At 35.1% G+C, this 21061-nt stretch overlaps 1 pseudogene; it reads left to right on the forward strand.

Annotated features, from left to right (window-relative positions):
- The first annotated feature begins 15593 nt into the window (after positions 1 to 15593).
- On the forward strand, positions 15594 to 16423 carry LOC105731213 (large ribosomal subunit protein eL6-like; annotated as a pseudogene).
- Positions 16424 to 21061: the final 4638 nt, after the last annotated feature.

Consider the following 21061-nt stretch of genomic DNA (forward strand, 5'->3'; position numbering starts at 1 on the left):
GAACATATATGGCCTTAGACTATATTTAATAATATATCATCAACAGTGAAAGAAAAATGATGTAATTTTGGCTAGGTGAATTTAGTTTAGCTCACAAATTTTCACCAGATTAAGAAAAGTGTAACCCATTTGGGAACAGTGATAATTTCTGTATCACTTAGAAAGATATAATTTGGAAAATTTGTAAGGGAAGATGATCTGTATAAAAGAAATCTCTAGAGAAATATAATTTTAGAAAGCAGGTAGATTCCTACAGTAAGAATGTAGAGAATAGAACTTGGAGAAATGGAAAATATATTTAGGACCAATTTGTACCAGAAACATCTAATAGGGAAAACCTGTCAAAAATCTAATGATTTGCCTTGAGATTTAGAGTTTCCTATTTTCATACATATTCTAGTTAAAGACAGGATTCACATTCTTGGGAAAGTTTTCCCATATTTTATGCAATGAAGCTAGATATATGTGTAAGAATATTTTAACCTTTGAAATTTCACATGCTTTTGTATATTTTGAGTTTCATGTCATTAAAAAAACGATGTTTCTTTAGAAAGATGAGATTAATATGGCTCATAATAAATCTATAATAAATTCTATAACATGATAAAAATTGATACTAACCCCTCCATTAACAAATAGGAGTGTCTTATTAAGAAATTTATTCCCTTTTAAGGGCATTGTTATATCATTTGCCACATACAAAAAAATAATGGATCAGAGACCAAAATAATAGAACTTTTAAATACATCCTTTATAGTAAGCAACTATAATTTTTAAAACTTGACTAAAATGTCAGACTCTACAAGAAAACTAAAGTATATTGTTTCTACTACAATACCACATTGACAAAAGGACATTTAGATATTTTTCTTATGCATATGAAATGTGTTGATAATAAAGAATTTCAAAAAATGAACTAATAAAATAGATCAGTATGAATAAATAATACAGACTAAAAAATTAGTAATAAAAATTAGTTATTAAAATTAATGTAAACATTTATCACATCCTCTCCTATCAACTGGAAAGAAAATATGATAGACATGATAGAATTTGGTTCTATTTGAACATATCATTGAAAGTGGGTAATTGATTAAGACAACCGAGTGGCTCCTTGTTATTAAAAAGAACATCAGATATGTATGTAGGGTAATTATTAGTAATAATGGATATTTTAGAGAAAATTACTGTGTTATCCAGCAAAATCCCAAATATGTTTCCTTTACTACATAAAATAAGTATGTTCCAGAAAACCTAAGAGGAATAAAACATTTGATAATCTGAAAATTAGTTTTTTATGAGCTTATTCAAATAGATAAAGTGCAAAGCTAAGGGAAGTAGTTAAAAAATTAATGGAATAAGAAAACATACTAAAGGACATTTTTTTCTGATAGTATTTACACCTTAAGATAGTCTACTCTTGCCAAAAGTTAAGGATTTTATACGACTCTTTCCATTGTCACCCACCCATAGTCTTCAGAGTTAACAGAATTCCCTTCATAGGCTGTTTCTATTGCAAATAAGCTGGGATAACACTGACTTTGGTTTCAACCTGACAAGGATACAAATAGTTAAGGCTTTAAAATAGCTAAAGAATACTAAGGAATATAACACAAGCAGCATGTATGTTATTATGTACAAATGCCTAATTTTTATTGCTTCTACTTTTAAATACTAAAAAAGGAATTAAATTTCATGTAGATATGTATGAATTTAATTTTCATATATTTAATACATTTACATATCAATATATATAATTTTGTGTGTGTGTGCATGTGTGTGCATGCATTATATATTTTCCTTTAGTTTCATCTCAGTTGGATTTAGTATATTGATTCTATTAAGAAATACTCATTATGACACAATGTTTGTATTCAATACAAAAATATCCATAACTGGAAATAAAATGTGTACTATAAAAGGCTGGTTTTCCTTTGGTAAAATAGAATTGCAATTTATGTTTATTCTTTCCACCGTACCCAAACTTGAGGACATCATACTTCCAACAGAAGTGGCAAGGACTAAAAATCTAGTGTAAAAACTGTGGGAAGCATAAAAGGACTGAAAAAAGCAGTAATGTAGTTTGAGGAGGAAAAAGAGTCCACAGCAGAGTATGGCCAGGCCCCACATATATTTAAATCAATTGAAGTAGAACTTTCAACTCATGCTGTTTTCTAACCACATCTGGATGTCCCCAGATCCCAATTAGTGTGAGAGGTGGTAGCAGTAGATGTCTGTTAAAATCATACTTTTTTTCCTAGTATTTTCTCTCTACCTTTTACAAACTCTCACAAATATAAACACACTCAAGATGAGGGAAACTCGGGAAAAGTCATGTTTGATTCAAGAGACAAGTTTACTTGGTTTTGCAAACAGGTTTTAAAGTCAAGATTTTAAGGATAGGAGCTTCCCAAACTATGACATGCTTATTTTTCATTAAACTCTCTAGAAGGAACAGAAGTTAGGGACTAGAATTTTTATCTCACTCATTAGAGACTTCCATCAAAAAATAGCTTATACTCCAGAAAAATATGAATCACATGGAAATAATGATAGTTCAGAAAAGCAAAAACAGCATAAAATAAAATTTTAAAAACTTGAAAATCTTATTTTAAAAGAACCTGAATAAAAGATCACATGGAAACAAGATTTCACATGAACATAATAAATACCCTCAAGGATATAAGAAAAGATTTTGAAAACCTACACATGAGCAAGAAGATATAAAGAAACTCCAATTGAAAAGAAATAGGTGTGAAAAGTACAGTCATTGAAATATAGACTTGAATAATTGTTTGAGAGGCACAATAAATATACCAGCAGATAACAAGGAATCATAGGCAGATGAACTCTCCTATGAGACTTCAGAAGTTGATAAGGAGATAGAAAGTATTAAAAAACAAAACCACTATTGGATAATCTAAAGGACATGAGCCACTTGAAGATTCACACGGAGATAAAATAAATTGAATTGTGAAAATTTTGGGGTAATATGCCAGTTAATTTATGAAATTAAAGATGAAATCTTCAGATTAAAAGAGCAAATGGATAATCTAAATATTTCACATTAAATTTAAGATTCTGAAATAATAAATGTTAAGGTAAAATAGAAATCTGAACCTCATGAATAGAAAAACAGCAAACAATGAAACTATTCTAGGAAATAGGAGTTGAAATTGAAAAAAAAATAGGAAATCAAACACAAGCTCTTCAAACCTCTGATAAGGCTCATCAAGAGAAAGAAAGGATGTTGGGAAGGAGTGAAAATAAACTCAGAATGTAAATTTGGAATCTAATACAAAACAATAATGTGATTCAAATTTTGTCAATAAAGTTGATAATAAACTGATAAAACTTCTGAAAAAGTGTACAATTTAACTATTGTCACAAAAAATTTAAAAGAGCATTTAATTAGATGAAAATGCCCTTTGCTAACAAAAAGTTGAAGGTGCAAACACTATAGGAATTTCTTTAATTATTTTCTATGTTTTGAGACACAGTCTTGTTCTGTCACTAGGCTGGAGTGTGTTAGCACAATCATAGCTCACTGCAAACTGAATCTCCTGGGCTCAAGGGATCCTTCTGCCTTAGCCTCCTGAGGGGCTGAGACTACAGGTGTGCACCACCTCACTCTGATATATATATATTTTAATAGCAACTTGGTGTCATTATATTACTCAGGTTGGTCTTGAACTCCTGAACTCAAGTGATTCTCCTGCCATGATTGTCCACAGTGCTAGAATTATAGGCATGAGAAACCACGTCTGTCCAAACACTGTAATAATTTCTAACAAACATTAGGAGACCAGTTTTTTTCCAGAAAAAAAAAGAAGAAAGAATTTTTTCCAAAATTCTGTGATGCTTATGTATTCTAGATCCCCAAATTGTCAAGTTTAACCAGTAGACTCGACCAAGCAGAGAATGAAAAACATACACTGACACAGGCTTGCAAGTCAGCATGGCCAGTGGACCTCTGCCAAAGTCAGCAGAGGCCTCCATAAGCCAGCAGCCTTTGTATTTATTTAGTATAGATGGTAAACACCATTAGAGGGTAATTAACATTGCCGACCTCCTCATTCCCCCAACCAAGTAGAGAGCAGTTTTGCCTGCAGATGTTCAAAAGTCAGTCTTAGGACCACATGAGTAAACAAGCTATTTACTCCTAATATGCTCTCTGCTCTTTGTTCAAGGTAAAAGGATTAGGCTGCCTTCAGCCATAATCTCCTCCCGAGGTTTTTGCAAAACCTTCCAGCCTTCCAAGAAGGTTTGTGTCTTTCTATAATTTTTCCATCGCCCTAACCAATCTCTTATATCTCCCCTTTTTCTGTTTTTTACATCAGGTTTTGTAGATTAAAGAGTACAGATATGTGCAGCAGCAGTTTTGTCAGATGTAGCGGTTAAAAGTGGTACTCTGGCTTTGCATCTTAGAATTAGGAAATAACATAAGAGAAACACGAGTATAATCAGTAACATTCTTTTCCAGTCAAGGACTGACACGTAATGTTACTAGGCACATCAGTCCACTGTATGCCATTAATGAGATACTCCACAGGGGCATGTTAATCCTTTCTGGCCAAGCAGTTGCATTGTTAGAGGCTGGGAAGGGAGTGTCTGCCTAAGTAGCAGGTGGAAAAAAGGCAGCTTTAGAAAATGGACTTAATAGAGTGTAGCAGCTACAGGTTGCAGGCAAAGTAAGAGAATGAAAAAGGAACAAAATATCTGGAGTGAAATGTGTTTGCGTTAGGAGCAGGATTTGCTCAGCCTTCTGAATTGTCTTCTTCAGCATAATGTTCAGGGCCTGTATTGTTTGAGGAAGTCACATTGGCTGGGGCTGCTGGTTCTACAGGGTCATTTTCTTCATCTCTGGTGCTGGGTTGGGTCCTAGCCATACCATGCTATGGTTTGATGCATTGTACTGGAATCCAAAGAGGACCTGAGGGGTTGTGAACACAAGCATATTCTCTTCACCATGTTACCAAATCATCTGGAAGACACCACTCATTAGTGTTTACATCTTTTCACAAAACTGCAGGTTTTATATTTTGAGAGGTTTTAGCAAAGCACTTTTCTATAGTTGATTGAAATTTGTCATCTAAATTTAAGAAATTAAAGGTAAATAAGGCTTGTGCTAGTAGTGTTACAGGGTCCTTACTCATACTCCTCCTTTTTTGTTTTCTGAGCATATTTTTAAGGGTGGCGTGGGCACATTCTACTATGGCCTGTCCTTGGGGGTTATACCTGTGGAATGTTGGACAATCCATGAATGACAAAATTGTTGAAATTGTGAGCTGGCATAAGCTGGGCCATTATCAGTTTTAATTTTTTGGGCTGCCCCATAAATGTAAAAGTTAATAGAAGATGTTTAATGACATATCGAGTGGACATTCCAGGAAGAGTATGTGCACTAATTAGATGAATGTTGGTATCAACTGATATATGTACATACCTTAGTTTTCCAGATTTAAGGGTGTGTGCAACATCTGTTTGCCATAACTGATTAGGTTCTAGTCCTCTAGGGTTAATACCTGTAGGAGGGGAAGTTCCTGAGAGCTGACAATCTGGACATTGAAAGATGATTTGTTCGGCTAGTTTTTGGGTAAATTGAAATTGTTTAAGTTTCTCCAATTTTCATGGAACGATTGATGCAATTAGGTGGCTTGGTCAAGTGGTGACACCATAACTCGCAGATCTGCTTGATCATTGCCATGAACCACTGGGTCAGGCAGTAAGCTGTGGCTCAAATATGTGTGATAAAGATAGGATGTGTACATTGATTCAGCAATTGCTAAAGTCGAAGAAAAAGGACAAACAGAGTGGGCTCTAGAGTAGACTTAATTAGGGCTGTCTCAAGATTCTGCAATAAATAGAGTAAGCAGGATCACTAACAATATTGATGGGCTGAGCAGAAAGTCTCTAGGGCCAATGTTAGAGCTCCAACTTCAGCTCTCTGAGTGCGAGTAAATCCAGATATAATGAGGAAATTATTCGGCCTCCACCAGACTGCCATTCTTCCATTCCTACCAGAATCATCAGTAAATAGCGTTAAAGCATTAGTAATGGGGGAGTAACTACTTTTGTAGGCATAATTATGGAAGTACAACAATTAAGAACGGAAGCAGTTTGTCAGCAGGAAGGGTGTGTTCTATATGGCATGCATAATTAGAGACTGCTATCTGAAGATCTAAAGAGAAGGGCAATATTGCTTCAAATTGCTTTTTACTCAAAGGAATTTTTATGACATCAGGGTCATAATGTATCAACTGATTTCATGGTCTGTGGCTCATAAAGATGACTTTACTAACTCACTGGATGTAGGGAGATAGTGTTTTAGTCCCTGTATGTGAGCAAAAGACACATTCTAGAAAGCACAGTCCTGGGGCCATTTGTTCTATTAATCATGTTGGGAAATGGTTACTGGAAAAGATAAACAATTGAACTGAATATTCTGGGTCCATGCTGTCTAGCTGCCTATGAGAGATCACTTGCTCTATTTCTTCAATGTCCCTTTTTGCTGCGGGATTAGGTACCTAGGAGAATCCAGGACAGCATTGCCTTTTAAGGTACAAAACAGGTTTTGCAACTTACCAGTAGTTATGCCCAAGGTAGGGTGAAGCCAGTTAATACCACCCAGTAATTTTTAGTAATCATTTAATGTATGTAAGTTGCTAGTATCTAATTTAAACTTTTGAGGTTTTACTCATCAGGAAGTTAGTATATTCAAGATATTTTCAAGGAGAGGACGTTTGTACTTTTTCAGGCACTATGATAAAACCTATTAACTGTGTATTCCTTTGGACAGAGGCATAAGAACTTAAAAATACTGGCCCTGTTGGGGCTGCCACAAAATCATCCATAAAATGAATAATCTTGGAATTAGGAAATTCTTATCTACTTGGGAGCAAAACCTGATTTACATGATGCTGACACATGGTAGTAAGGGAATGTATTCTCTTCCCAGGTCCACAAAGGGTTGTGGTTTCAAAGGCAAGAACTTCCCAGCGACATGCCGGACCTGCCTTCTTCCACATCTCCATCCGGGAGCTTAGAGGTCTTTGTTTAACATTCTTGTGTTCAAGAAGATAAAAAGATTAATCACTCTAGTGGAAGTTTAAAGGAACTCCTTTCATAGGATGGAAAACTTGAATAGGACAGGAGTAACTTCCAGGTTAAAAGTCCCCTTCTCCCACATCTGGGCGGACTCTGTCTCTGGATTCCCTTCCATGACATCCTGGGAGCTGCTTTTCTTTCTCCTTTCTCTCTCTTTCTCTCTGCCTAAATAAATCACTTTCTGCAAAACTCTTTGTGTTCTGATATTTACTTAAAACAAGCTCACCATGCCCACTGGGGTCCTCTCCCCCATTCTTGGGTGAGTAATGGACCAAGGGCCTGGAAGAACACATTCTATTGGGGAATGACCTGAGCCCATGGTCCACAATTCTGTCACAGTAGAACTGTTCAGCATTCCTTGAGGAAACACTTTCCAATAAAATCGGCAAGCTGGCCTTTCATTATTTATAGCTAGTAACGTAAACACAAATTTTTCTCTGTCGTGTTCTGCAAGGAAAATAGTATAAAAGCAGTCTTTTAAGTCAATAATGAAAATAGCCAATTTTGAGAAACTGCCGTGGGGGGGGGGAGCCCCCACTGAAGTAGCTCTATAGTTTGTAAATTAGCATTAATAGCCAGTAAGTCATACAAAAGTCTCCATTTGCCAGACTTTTTGGGAATGATGAAAATGGGTGTATTCTCATGGCTGTTAGATGGTTCTATATGTATGGCTTTTAATTGTTCTTCAGCTAATTCATGGGCTGTCTGTAATTTCTCTTCCTTGAAAGGCCACTGTTCTACCCAAATAGGATCTTGAGACAGCCACGTCAGGTGTAGATGAAGGTTAATAACAGTGGCCATTATTAGAAAGGGGTCTGGCTAACAGGTCCCATCCCCAAAGATGAACAGAAATGGGCATAATTAGAGGTTATATAACGGATTGTCTTCCTTCCAAATCACAGCATGTTAGGGGGCACATGCTCTCCTTGGCTGTGTGTGCTTCCCCACTGCTGACAATCTTTTGTTTCTGAGTGACCCAAGGTGAACTTTCTGGCCAGTTTTGATCATTCATGATTGAAATATCTGCCCCTGTATCCAATAAGCCAGAAAAATTTTTATTTCTAGTTTTTAAGGTAATCATGTGTCTCTGATCAGTGGTTTATTAGTTTCAATATACTCCTGTGGCTCCCATGCATCCAAAACTTCCCTTTCCCCTTTCTTTTTTGGGTGTTAGGGACCCAGTATGGTAAAAGAAGTAATTGTACTATCTTTGATCCAGGGGAAGACTATGCAGACCTTTACATTTCATTATTCCTAATATTCTACCTTGATAATCACTGTCAATTACCCTGGTGAGCACATTAATTCCTTTACTGGATAGTCTCGATCACCCTAGGACTAATCCTACTGCTCCCAGAGGCAGTGGGCCCCAGAACCCAGTTAACCCTTTTGGGGTCTTCTTCTTCTTTTAGAATGAATTCACTAGGGTAGAGTAAGTCCAGTCCTGTGCTCCCAGTCTTGGCTACCCTGAGAGAAAGGATTGTGGGCTTTCCATCTGACAAAGGAAAGCAGCTGACATGGCCCCAGTTGCCATGCCAGTGGCTTTCCGTGGTCAGATGGAAGTTTCCAATCTGTAGCCGGCCCCTCATGAAGTTTCCTGTCTGATTACTTAGGGGTTTGCCATCTTGATCAAATCTGGACTTGCATTGATTTGCCCAATATTTGCCCTTTTTACATTGGGACATATAAAAGAGGGTTCTTTCCCTGAGTTACATTGGTCTCTACTATTGGGGCATTCCCTCTTCATATGCCCTGACTCTTTACATACAAAATAATTGAGGTTTTTCTCCCTTTTCATTTTATGAGACCTTAATGCCATAGCCAATATTTTGGTTTTGTGTGTTTCAGTTCCTATCAGTTGACATGCTGTTCTAAGTTCCCTGACAGTAGCTGCCTTCCGTCTGATTGCCTGTATTGCTTGTTGTCAATCCATAGTAGTGTTTTCATAGGCCAATTGCAACAATAAGATATCAGCAGCCTGGGCATGACTAATTTCTCTTCTAATTGCCTTAGTTAGCCGATTAATAAATTCAAGAAATGGCTCCTGAGGCCCTTGTTGAACATTTATAAAAGATCCCTGTTGAACTCTGCTTTGGGAAATTTGGTTCCAAACCCTGAGAGTGCACAAAGACACTTGTGCATAGGCTTGGGGAACAAAATTTAATAGTTGCTGTACATTGGCATAGGGGACCCTCCCTTGAAGCATAGCAGCTTTTATGTCCTTCCTAGTCACATGATTGTGGTTGGCTTGTTGTTTGCACTACTCTGCCTTGCAGAGGAAGTATTGGCTGGGGCCTCAATAGTACTAACCCTTAGCTAGTACTAACCAGTTCCATGGAGTCATATGGCAGTTGTCTGCTATGGCCTTCCATAATCCGTTTATAAATGGGCTAGTGGTTTTATTTTCTCTAATGCTTTTTCTTATCTCTTTATAAGTGTCAAAAGAAATGGGTTTATGTACTGGATTGCCATGTCAATCTTGTATTACTGAGCAGGCCAAGAGCTCCCCTTCTAACACCTCTTGTCTAAGACAGGGTCCCACAGCTGTAGTGAATCTCTTGTCTTTTTTTTCCAATTTATTGGGGGAGAGGGCTCAGGGAGAATTTCTGTCTCCTCTATGACACTTTTATTCAGTAACATTTGGGCTAACGGAGTTGGAGGTGGTAAGGTAGGTGATAGTCCCTCCTCCCTTCCCTTTTCAGGCTCTTCTATGTAGAACAGGATCATAGCAGCCCTGACTAAGGCCCATATATTAGAGATGTTACTGGGACCCATTGCCTTTATGCATGATGCTGTTTAAGAGTTCTCCCCACCTGTTCCCAGAGCTCTACATCTAGCATGCCTTCTGCTGGGAACCATGGGTTATGGAAAACAACAGTTTGCACTAGGTTCCTGAATTGAGCCTGCAAAACTGAGGCTCTGCTAACTTTAAGCAGCTGTTTCAATACTTTTATATACTATTTACGTTGTGCTGATAAATGTTGTCTCATGATGAAACCTTAGCCTGAGAATTCCCTCGAACTTGAAAATCTCAAGCAAGCGCCAATGACTTACTGAGTTACTGACTTACCGACTTACTGACTTATTGACTGTGCAGTCTTTTCACCTTTATTTCTGGTGGTTCCATCGGGGTCCATGATCCGTTGAAGCACCCTCACGCAGGCGCACTAACTGTCGAGTCTGTGATCTGTTGCGATGTCCCCACATGGGGCACCAACTGTCGAGTTCACTCAACAGACTCAACCAAGCAATGTATGGAAAACGTACACTGACACAGGCTTGCAAGTCAGCGTGGCCAGAGGACCTCTGCCAAAGTCAGCAGTGCCCCACAAGCCGGCAGCCTTCACACTTATTTAGTACAGATAAGATGACAAAGGTCTCAAGTAAACACCATTAGAGGGTAATTAGCTTTGCTGACTCCCCTGAGTAGAGGGCAGTTTTACCCTGGACATTCAAAGTTTGGTCTTAGGACCACATGAGTAAACAAGCTACTTAGTAGATAAACTCCTCTATGTTCTCTTGTTATATGCTCTATGCTGTTAGCTCTAGGTAAGACGATTAGACTGCCTGTAGTCATAACCTCCTCCCGAGACTTTTGCAAAACATTCCAGCCTTCCAAGAAGGGTTGCATCTTTCTATAATTCTTCTACCACCCTGACTAATTTCCTACACTAAATCAGATATCAAAATAAAGTAAGAATATAAAGTCATTTTATTCTAAAATATATTTTGCAAAGACTTAATTTTTACTAAATAGCCATTATTGTTTTCTTCAACAGTAAACACATAAGGAGCAAAAAAACCTATGAAAATATTCAATATCTGTTTCATATAGATAGGACCATGTGATTATATTCTGGCTAAAATGATATAAGTAGAAGTGGTTTTACCTAGCTTATAGAAAATGTCCTTGTAAACAGAAAGTTGAAGGCTTTCTCACACTTTCTGCTTGATGGCTTAATGGTCATAACTCTAGGAGGCATTCTGGACCATGAGTTGTGGTTTGGAATGAAGACCTTTTATGAGGAAGAGATAATGTAAGAGGGAATTGGGAATGGAATTTGACTTCATGGAGAATAGACCATGCCAACTTGAAGCCTACAAGTTCTAGAATTTCAAAATATGAGAAACAAAATAAATCTAATCTTTTATTTATCCACAAGTATTTAGGTAAATCTGTTAAGTATAGTGAAACCTAATCTAAACTAATATAAAATACTTTGAAAAAAATCACTTAGTACTAGAATATAATTAAGGTTAAAGTTTGAGTATCCTGTAGAGTTTATCCCAAAAATAAATGGAAAATATACAATTATAGTAACTATCGATAGACAGGTCGTATTAATATGGTAAACAAGGGTCTCAGGTTGCTTGGGCCCAAGGAGTTTCCTAAGATGCTGGACTTACAGTGTTAAAAATTAGGACAGTCCTGTGCAAATAGGGATCATTAGTTTTATTCATTTAGTCTGTAAGATGGACTAAAGCAGAAAATATATGATCCATTTAATATACTTTGAAACAGTGTCAAATAGTATAAATCAATTATTTTTCATTTAAAGCAAAAATAAATGTTCAGTTCTTTATGTGGTAGAGAAGTTTATTTCAGAACTACTTCATCACTGAAAATATCTGGATGGAAAAAAATAAGAGAAAAAATAAAACCTTGCTAAAGATCTTAAAGAATTACAAGGTATTGATAACTTTCAAGAAAGGGAGAATAAAATCCCAGAAAGGTGGGCCTAATGGGGCCTATTTGCCTGCTGGAGGCATTAACAAAGAGTCCAGAAAATGACCCACACTTTTACAGTCACTTTGATAGTCACTTGATTTATATCATCTGACCAAGGTGGCTCTCCAGAGAAGTGGAAAGGAAAACCTGGATCAATTAGGTAGTCTTATGAGAACAAAACAGAAAATCTTGACCCCTGTCTTCCACCATACATAAAAATCAATCCTTACCAGATTCAGATATAAATATAAACGTATAAGCCAAAAGTTTCTGTAAGATAACATAGTAGACTTTGAATTAAATAGATTTCTTAATCATAACACAAAAACACTAATCATAAAGAAAAAATACTGTGTTCTACTAAAGAAAACCATTAATAGAGTAAAAAATGCAAACTACGACATGGAGGAAACATTTTCAATATATGAAACTGAAATATATATAATTTATATATTAGTTTTAGTATTTTATGTATTGCATATCTACATCACCCCAAATATATATTCTCCCTATAAAGCAATATAAAAATGTAAGTGATACAGTAAAAATTAAAAAAGTCAGATAATTTATATATTCTAATGAGCAATAAAGATTTGAAAAGATGTGCAAAATTATTTATCATCAGATAAATTAAAATTAAAGCCAAAATAAGATACCATTATCCAAAACCATAATTTCTAAAATTGAAATGTGATAACATCAAGCATTAACAAGGGCATTGAGCCAAAGAAGGAGAGTCTGGTAAAATCACTTTGAGGAATTTCTTGTATGTTATGGCATACGCTAGGTTACAACCATTATCCTTTGCAGGTGTATCACCAACAAACACTTACTAATACGTGTGTCAAAGGAGGAAGACAAGCATACTCATGGCAGTCCTTTTTCAAATAGCCCCAAACTGGAAATGTTATCTACATAATAATAAAAAAATTAGCTTATTTCTATTATGAAATATGACTTTTTAATTCAAACACTACATCTACACTCAGCATGAATAAATGTTACAAACATAATTTTGAGTGTGATAACTAGATAAAAATTTATTTTTCATGATTTTATTTGTATAAAATTTAAAATAATTTAATATATAGCGAGCACAGTTAGATGATGACTGTGTAGGAACTCAAGGAAGACTTCTGATGTCCTTCAGAAGGTAATGTGTCTTTTCTTTCACCTCAATGCTGGTTATATATGTGTATTCATTTTGTGATTATTCTCTACATTTAGGACTGTACACTTTTCTATCTGTTAAACTTCTTTAAATTAATTTTAAATTTAAATATAAACAAATGTTTCTGATTTACTGAAAAGAAGTGCAAATTAATTAAAATAATTTGTGTTCAAGAAGACAAACAGATCAGTGAAACAGAATAAAAACTCAAGAAAGACCTTTTTTACTATCAGAACTTCCTATATAATAAAGATAGCAGTATAAAAAAGGACAAATTTTTGGTATTGAATATGCCAACTGTATATTATACATATATTTGTGGAAAAAGATATCTTGAGTCTAAACATCATAAGGCATAAAATAAATGCATTTGTCGACAAAATTATGGATTTCTCTTCAGCAAAGAATCATTTAGTCAAAGAAATAAACAAACCTGGCAAAAACATAGTCAAAGTAAAATAAGTTAGAGGTTCTTGTCTAGAATGTGTAAAAAACGCCTGTTAATTAACCAGAAAAAAATAGTAAATTTATAAAATAGATACAAGATGTGAATAAGCAATTTCCACAGGGAGAAGTCTGAAGTTCTGCCAAATAGATAAAAGAGATTTCATAAGTCTAATCATGAAGATTAGAAAAATACAAATTAAAACATGTTACCACCAAACACCACTTGAAATGGGAAAATATCTAGAGATGTGAAATGCTATTGAAAGATTAGTCTGGTAGAACCATTCTAATTATAAATTTAAAATTTTGAACTGACCATTGAGAGTGCACAGGTCTTATGTGAAGCAGCCTGTTTATGTGCATGGGTTAACAACTCATTCCCTGCCCTCCAAAGGTTACATAAAGTGCATCTGCTACCAACAGATAGGCAGCAAGGGACAACAGAAACCTAGGATTCATAGCCAGTGATCCTCCAGGGCTCAGAAAATCCATCTGGGGAAGATATAGATACAGTCTCAACTTCGCATGCCCCATTTGCACCCCAGCTGAGAGAACCCACAAAGCAGCTAGCTCTGGGTTATATACCCCAGATGTAACCGGGCAGCTTAACTTCAAAATGCACTTTAAACAATTTTCCCCTTTTCCTTAGGTTTCAAGAGATAACCTTGAAGCAAAATGCAGAAGCGTTTTCCCTCAGCTTTAAAATAGAATCCATGTTCCACCTTTTCTCACCTTATATATACTTTCTTTACATTTACGTAACTGTATGCTATTTTCTAATTATGTGCATTCTTAGAAGTTACAGGGGCTAATTTTGAGGCAGAAAAATCAAGCCTGGAGACTCAGTTGCTAAATTCTAGAGCTTACTTCAAGGCAGCTGGTTAACAACGCTGACATTTTTGAGATGACACCAGTCCAAGATCCAGGTGGACAGTTACCCAAGACAGCCACAAAGCAAGACGCACAGACAATGTACTCAGAACAATTCCTGCATGCATTCCTTATCAAGTTTTCTCTTTTTAAATCCCTGCTTTCTTCCCCAAAATTAAAGTGGTTGCTTTGGATGGTAATCAGACATTTCCCCATTAGTAGTTTTGGGTAATAAAATCATTTTCTTTCTCCCAGACCTTGCTCCTAACTGGTCTCTGTAGGTGGAGAGCCTTAGGACCTGCATTCAGTTACACAGGGTGTTGAGAAATGCTAAGCTAATGCAATGAAAGACATTGGTTTCACAAGAGTGTGGTTGCGGACCTAGAGGACTAGAACAGAGCCTTAACTCCTCTGGCTAGTTCTTGCTTAATGGAGGATATTATATTCCCAGCACACTACACAGTTATTCTTGAGAATTATATCTGAGAAAGGGGGAAAACGAGATCAGTTCAAAGCCACCTGGAGAAATTTCTTGCACTTTACAATACAGCAAACCTATCACAGACTTACATCCCAGACAAATCCATGCAAATTGTATACATTTGTAAGTAGTAGAAAGATTGCTCTATTTTTGGTAATACAGATTTGGGGGCAACCATGCTGACTATTTTTTAAAAGAACGATTTGGTAAAATATTTTATATGTATATCACTGGTGTTATGCAACATTTAAAAGAAACAGGCTAGATGCACACATTCAAAAATTGTTAAATGAAAATATTGTGAAGGAAGTAAAATTTGAAGCATACATTTTTTACATAACTTTAAAACCTGTAAACACAAAGCAAAAATATATAGTTTAACAATTTGTGTACACATTTAAAGGCATATCAAACAAAATATAAGAGGTATGATTGTAGGATAGGAGTAGAAACTTAGAGGCAAAGAAATAATTATTTATTTTTGAAAAAATTTTAGCACATACTATAGAATGGCATAAAATTAGGATTATTTCAAATATCTGCACCTGAATTCCTATACATGCAAATAGATGTGATTAGGTGTTTTTTGTGGGGGTCCTGAGACATTATCTTACATAAAAAGAAAATTTTGAATATATAAATTAATGGTCCATTTGATAACAAGTAATGTCACATTCTTCTATGAGTAGAGTAATAGTTGGCCTGATTAAGACATTTATAAATTTTATTAAGCTGATAATATAATTAAATTACTTAAACAATGTAAACACTTTCTCCCATTTTGCAAGATGGTGGGTGAAAAAGTTGAGAAGCAAGATACTAAAGAAAAGAAACCCGAAGCCACGAAGGCTGATGCTGGCGGCAAAGTGAAAAAGAGTAACCTTAAGACTAAAAAGCCCAAGAAAAGGAAGCCCACTGCAGCTGTAATCCTGTCCTCGTCAGAGGAATTGGCAGATATTCCCAATCTGCCATGTATTCTAAAAAGGCCATGTACAAGAGAAAGTACTCAGCTGTTAAAACCAAGGTTAAAAGACAAAGGAGAAGGTTCTTGCAACTGTTATAAAACCAGTTGGTGGTGATAAGAATAGCGGTACCTGGGTGGTTAAACTTTGCAAAATACCTAGATATTACCTTACTAAAGATGTGCCCTTTCAGTCACCAGATGAGAAAACTGTGAGCCAGCATTACTCCCAGGACCATTCTGATCATCCTCACTGGACACCACAGGGGCAAGAGGGAGGTTTTCCTGAAGCAGCTGGCTAGTGGCTTGTTACTTGTGACTGAGCCTCTGGGCCTCAATCGAGTTCCTCTACAAAGAACACGCCAGAAATTTGTCATTGCCATCTCAACTAAAATTGATATCAGCAATGTAAAAATCTCAAAACATCTTACTGATGCTTACTTCAAGAAGCAGCAGCTGTGGAAACCAGACACCAGAAAGGTGAGCTCTTCGACACAGAAATAAGAGAAATAAGAGATTACAGAGCAGCACAAGATTGATCAGAAAGCTATGGGCTCACAAACTTTACCAAAAATTGAAGCTATTCCTCAGTTCCAGGGCTATTTGTGATCTGTGTTTGCCCTGAGGAATGAAATTTATCCTCACAAATTGGTGTAATAAATGTCTTAAGAATCTAATTAAATAGTTAACTATAATATATGTGTGTGTGTGTATATATATATACACACATACACAAACACACATATATAGTAGTATACATATATATATACATGCACATATGTGTGTATATATGTATATATACACATACATACACAAAACGTGTTGTTTTTCAAGTAATTTGTATAATCAAAATTTGTGAGAAAACGATAAACATGATTGTAACAGTAATATTTATGTATATATTCATTTTAATTAGTATTTTATATGCTTATTATTTTCAGTGGTGTGATCTTGGCTCACTGCAACCTCCACCTCCTGGGTTCAAGCCATTCTCCAGCCTTAGCCTCCTGAGTAACTGGGACTATAGAGATGTGCCACCATGCAGGGCTGATTTTTGTATTTTTAGTAGAGATGGAGTTTCACCATGTTGGCCTGGCTAGTTTCAAACTCCTGACCTCAAATGATCCACCCTCCTTGGCCTCCCAAAGAGTTGGGATTACAGGCGTGAGCCACCGCACCTGGCCTTGATTTACTATTTTTATTTTTTTATGTTTCTTTACAATTTTAATCTATATGTCTCATCAAAATATTTAAAATCATGAGATAAAACACATTTGTCATAATGTTAACAATATCTTCCCAATACATTCAAATAAAAAATATTTATTTTAGATGAAAATATATGTGTATGTTTAGAAAAAGGGAACATGCATTTTTGTGATCAATAAATACCCATTTAAAGTAAAATTTGGCAATATATAAATTAATACTGTGTTATTTATGATACACAAAAATAATCAAATAGTAATTTCTTTTATTAGAAATTTTTCATAAAATTGCTTATACTCAAAAGGGCAGCTTGTAACATTTCTTGACGTTTGTATTGCTATTCTTTTGTATTGCTAATTTAGTTGAAATTGTTTAGACTTAAAACAAAAAGACAGGCTTGCAAAAAAAAAAAAAAAAAACACACGTTTTTCTTTCACTTGATAATCATATTTACTCAATATCTGACTCCAAATACATATCGTGTGATTTTACTTTGCTTATCTTGAAATAATAATTTAGTAAAGCCCTGACAATCTCCTACGATTGAGTAAAAATTCACTTAAATCTGCCAAAATCTTCAGGTTTTGTTATTTCCTATAAAAGAAAAGTTTATCATAAACTATGGTTGCTACTAATTGTTTGAGAAATCTGCAAATTATTAGTAACTCCTGCCATGTTTTTCAAAAGTCATGCAAATCTCCTTGGAACAGTATTTAAATCAATCAAAACAGCAAAAAATAAAATTAAACTACAGCCTTCACAGTCATATATCTTTACTGAAAATAGATAATTATTTTAATAATTGCTAATACAGGGATAGTTTAAGTTGGTAAGTTATTTACTCCAATACCTTACCATTTATTCTAATACCATTTTTTCAGATCACTTTATACTTCTACTATTCCTCAAATTCTTTAATCAAACCTGTGAAAGTTTTTTGCATCCTCCTTTTACTGATGCTTGTAAAAAAACTGATAACTATCTTGTATTGATTTTTTTTAATAAATATTCACTTTTGTAGTAAAAGTTTATTATGTTTCGGGGATCTCTATTACTTTTGGGGGTTTCTCAAGTGTCTTAACTAGATTATTTTAGATAATCCAGACTTTTGCATTAAGGTATTTGACAAAAGATTCAACACTTTAATATCCATTTTATTTTACTTTTAAATTAAGCCACTTACAGGAAATTTACTTTTAAAGGAGAGTGAGTAGGGCTTCTCATTTCAGCTCCAGCATAAAAGGAACTGAGAAGTCTTCACTCCCATTCTCAGGACAATAAAATCTACACATACAAAGTGACTTTTCTTGGAACCATTAGAAAATTTGAATCATAGGACAAACTACCACTCCAACATCTGGAGACGCAGGTCCACCTAGAGAGATGTAACAACTGAAATCTGTTTACTTGCAGCAGAAGTGACTGGAGTGATAAACTGATAGCAACATTAATTTGTTATTTTCATGAATTGGTAGAGGCTGAGTGATAAACCCCTGGAGGATACTACATTTTTATGGGCTTTCCCACTAAGAAACCACCCCTACCTTGCCATAGGTATATATGGTGAGTATATTAGAAAGATTCCGTCAAGGCTCTAGCAGTAACTATAAGATATACTGTCAAATTCTTCTCGGTAACAGAATCCTACTCTCCAAAGAAAATAACTTTGTCAGAGTGCAATTCGAAAGTTCATTCCATGTGAGGAAAGGGAATTCCTTTGCACTCAAGCTGTCCCCAACCTTCCTGTTTTGCCAGAAGGTTTTAGGAAAATGGATTGAGCACACTACAGTCAGAGAAGAGAGTAGGGCTCAGGAGGGGTTGGAAAGATACAAATGGGGGAAGTAAAAGAAAATAAACTAGTGAAGCTAACAAACCACACACAAATCACCAAAAGACTGATGAAAAGTATATTAGAACACTGTCCCTACCCCACACCATATTACTGTAGTTACTGAGTTCCATTAAACTAACAGTGGATTACAGCTGAAGAGCTGAAAGAGACAGTCACTGAAGGAGAGTGTTTAGGGAAGCCTAAAGTCAAGAGGACACAAAGGATAGTTGCAGCTCTTGGACCCTATAGTTAAAACAAACATCAAGCATAGCCCAATTGTTATCCAGAATAACACAGATTTGCTCAATAAAGATCTATGGACCTTACTTTCTACTAATCAATACAAAACAAAAAATCACAAAACATATCAAAATGCAAAAATATGCATGTCTAATAAAATGAAGCAATCATTAGAATCAAATTTATTATGACACAAATGCAATTATTTGAGAGGATATTTAGGGTACTTAAAATAACTCAAAAGATCAACAAGTCCAGACGTTGTTTTTTATTTTTATTTTTAAATAATATTTTAATTTCTGGGATATAGGTGCAGAATGTGCAGTTTTAATACATAGCTATACATGTGTCATGGTGTTTGGCTGCACCCACCAAACCATCATCTACATTAGATATTCCTCCTATTGGTATCCCTCCTCTTACCCCCCACCCCTGACAGGCCCTGGTGTGAGATGTTCTCCTGCTTGTGTCCATGTGTTCTCATTATTCAACTCCCATTTATGAGTAAGAACAGGCAGTTTTTGGTTTTCTCTTCCTGTGTCAGTTTGCTGAGAATGATGGTTTCCAGCTTCATCCATGTTCCTGCAAAGGATATGAACTCATTCTTTTTTATGACTAAATAATATTCTGTGGCGTGTATGTGCTACATTTTCTTTATTCAGTCTAGCATTGATGGGCATTTGTTTTTGGTTCTAAGTCTTTGCTATTGTGAATACTCTGCTGCAATAAACACATGTGTGCATGTATCTTTTTAGCAGAAGATTTATAATCCTTTGGGTATAGACCCAGTAATGGGATTGCTGGGTCAAATGGCATTTCTGGTTTTAGCTACTTTAGGGATCACCACACTGTTTTCCACATGGTTGAACTAATTTACACTCCTACCAACAGCATAAAAGCATTCCTATTTCTCCACGGCCTCTACAGTTATTAAATTCAGTGCCAACTGGTTAAATAAATAAAATTAGATAATTTTATTAGAGCATGTTATTGAGGAATGCCTTTGATGCAATTTAATACTCATTTGTTACATAAACACTCAACAAACGATGAATAGAGAAAATTTCCCGAAACAATAAGTAACATTTACAAAATATAAATAACACTTACAAAAAACCTTCAAGTAACATCATCATTATAGGTAAAATAGCAATTTTATTTATTTTTTTCTAAGATCAGGAACAAGGCAAAGGACAAAGATGTTCATTCCTATTCAACATTGTACTAGATGTCCTGGCTAGTACATTGAGACAGACTGACAGAAAGAAAGAACAGATGGAAAGAAGAAAGGAAGAAGGAGGGAGGGAGAGATGAAGAAAGAGATAGGGAGACAGAAAGAAAAACTATATAGATTGGGAAAAAAAAAACTTGCCTCATGAAATTTCTATAGACATTAAATGAGCTAATACAGGAATCCTCAAGCCTGGGCCACAGACTAATAGCATACCAAGGCCATTATCCTTAGCAAACTAATTTAAATATAAATACACATGTGAAAATCTATGTATCATAAATTTATATGTGTGTTTATGATTTTGTGTAAATAAATTATGTTACTGAAATATTTCTAAGCTTGTAAATACTTTTGTCTTGAGCTAATTTAACTTCATTTGAACTTTTTACCAAGATTATGTTTTCCAATTTAATGTTGCATTTTCTATGATTGTGATTTATTTCAAAGTTAATTTCATAGATCAATACAGTCTCATAATTTCTTACTTTACTAGATTAACTCATCCTCAACATAAAATATTTATTTGACCATTCTAATATTTTGCCTTGGCTCCTACTTTGTCATATGTTTGTTAATACTTGCTTGGTGTATATTTCTTGTTCTACATTTTTAGCATTTTTGGTCATTTTGTCTATCTGATACTCCTTATATATAGCATACATTGCATATCGATGTTATTTCTTTAGTTATTTTTGTTGTATTTTAAACTTTTGTAGTCTTAGAATATAATATGAAATATAACCTTTTCACATACAACATTGCTAAAAATATTTTTAACATT

This window comes from Aotus nancymaae, unplaced genomic scaffold, assembly GCF_030222135.1.
Source record: "Aotus nancymaae isolate 86718 unplaced genomic scaffold, 86718_ANA_hifiasm-v0.15.2.pri h1tg000033l, whole genome shotgun sequence".
Taxonomy (NCBI): Eukaryota; Metazoa; Chordata; class Mammalia; order Primates; family Aotidae; genus Aotus; species Aotus nancymaae.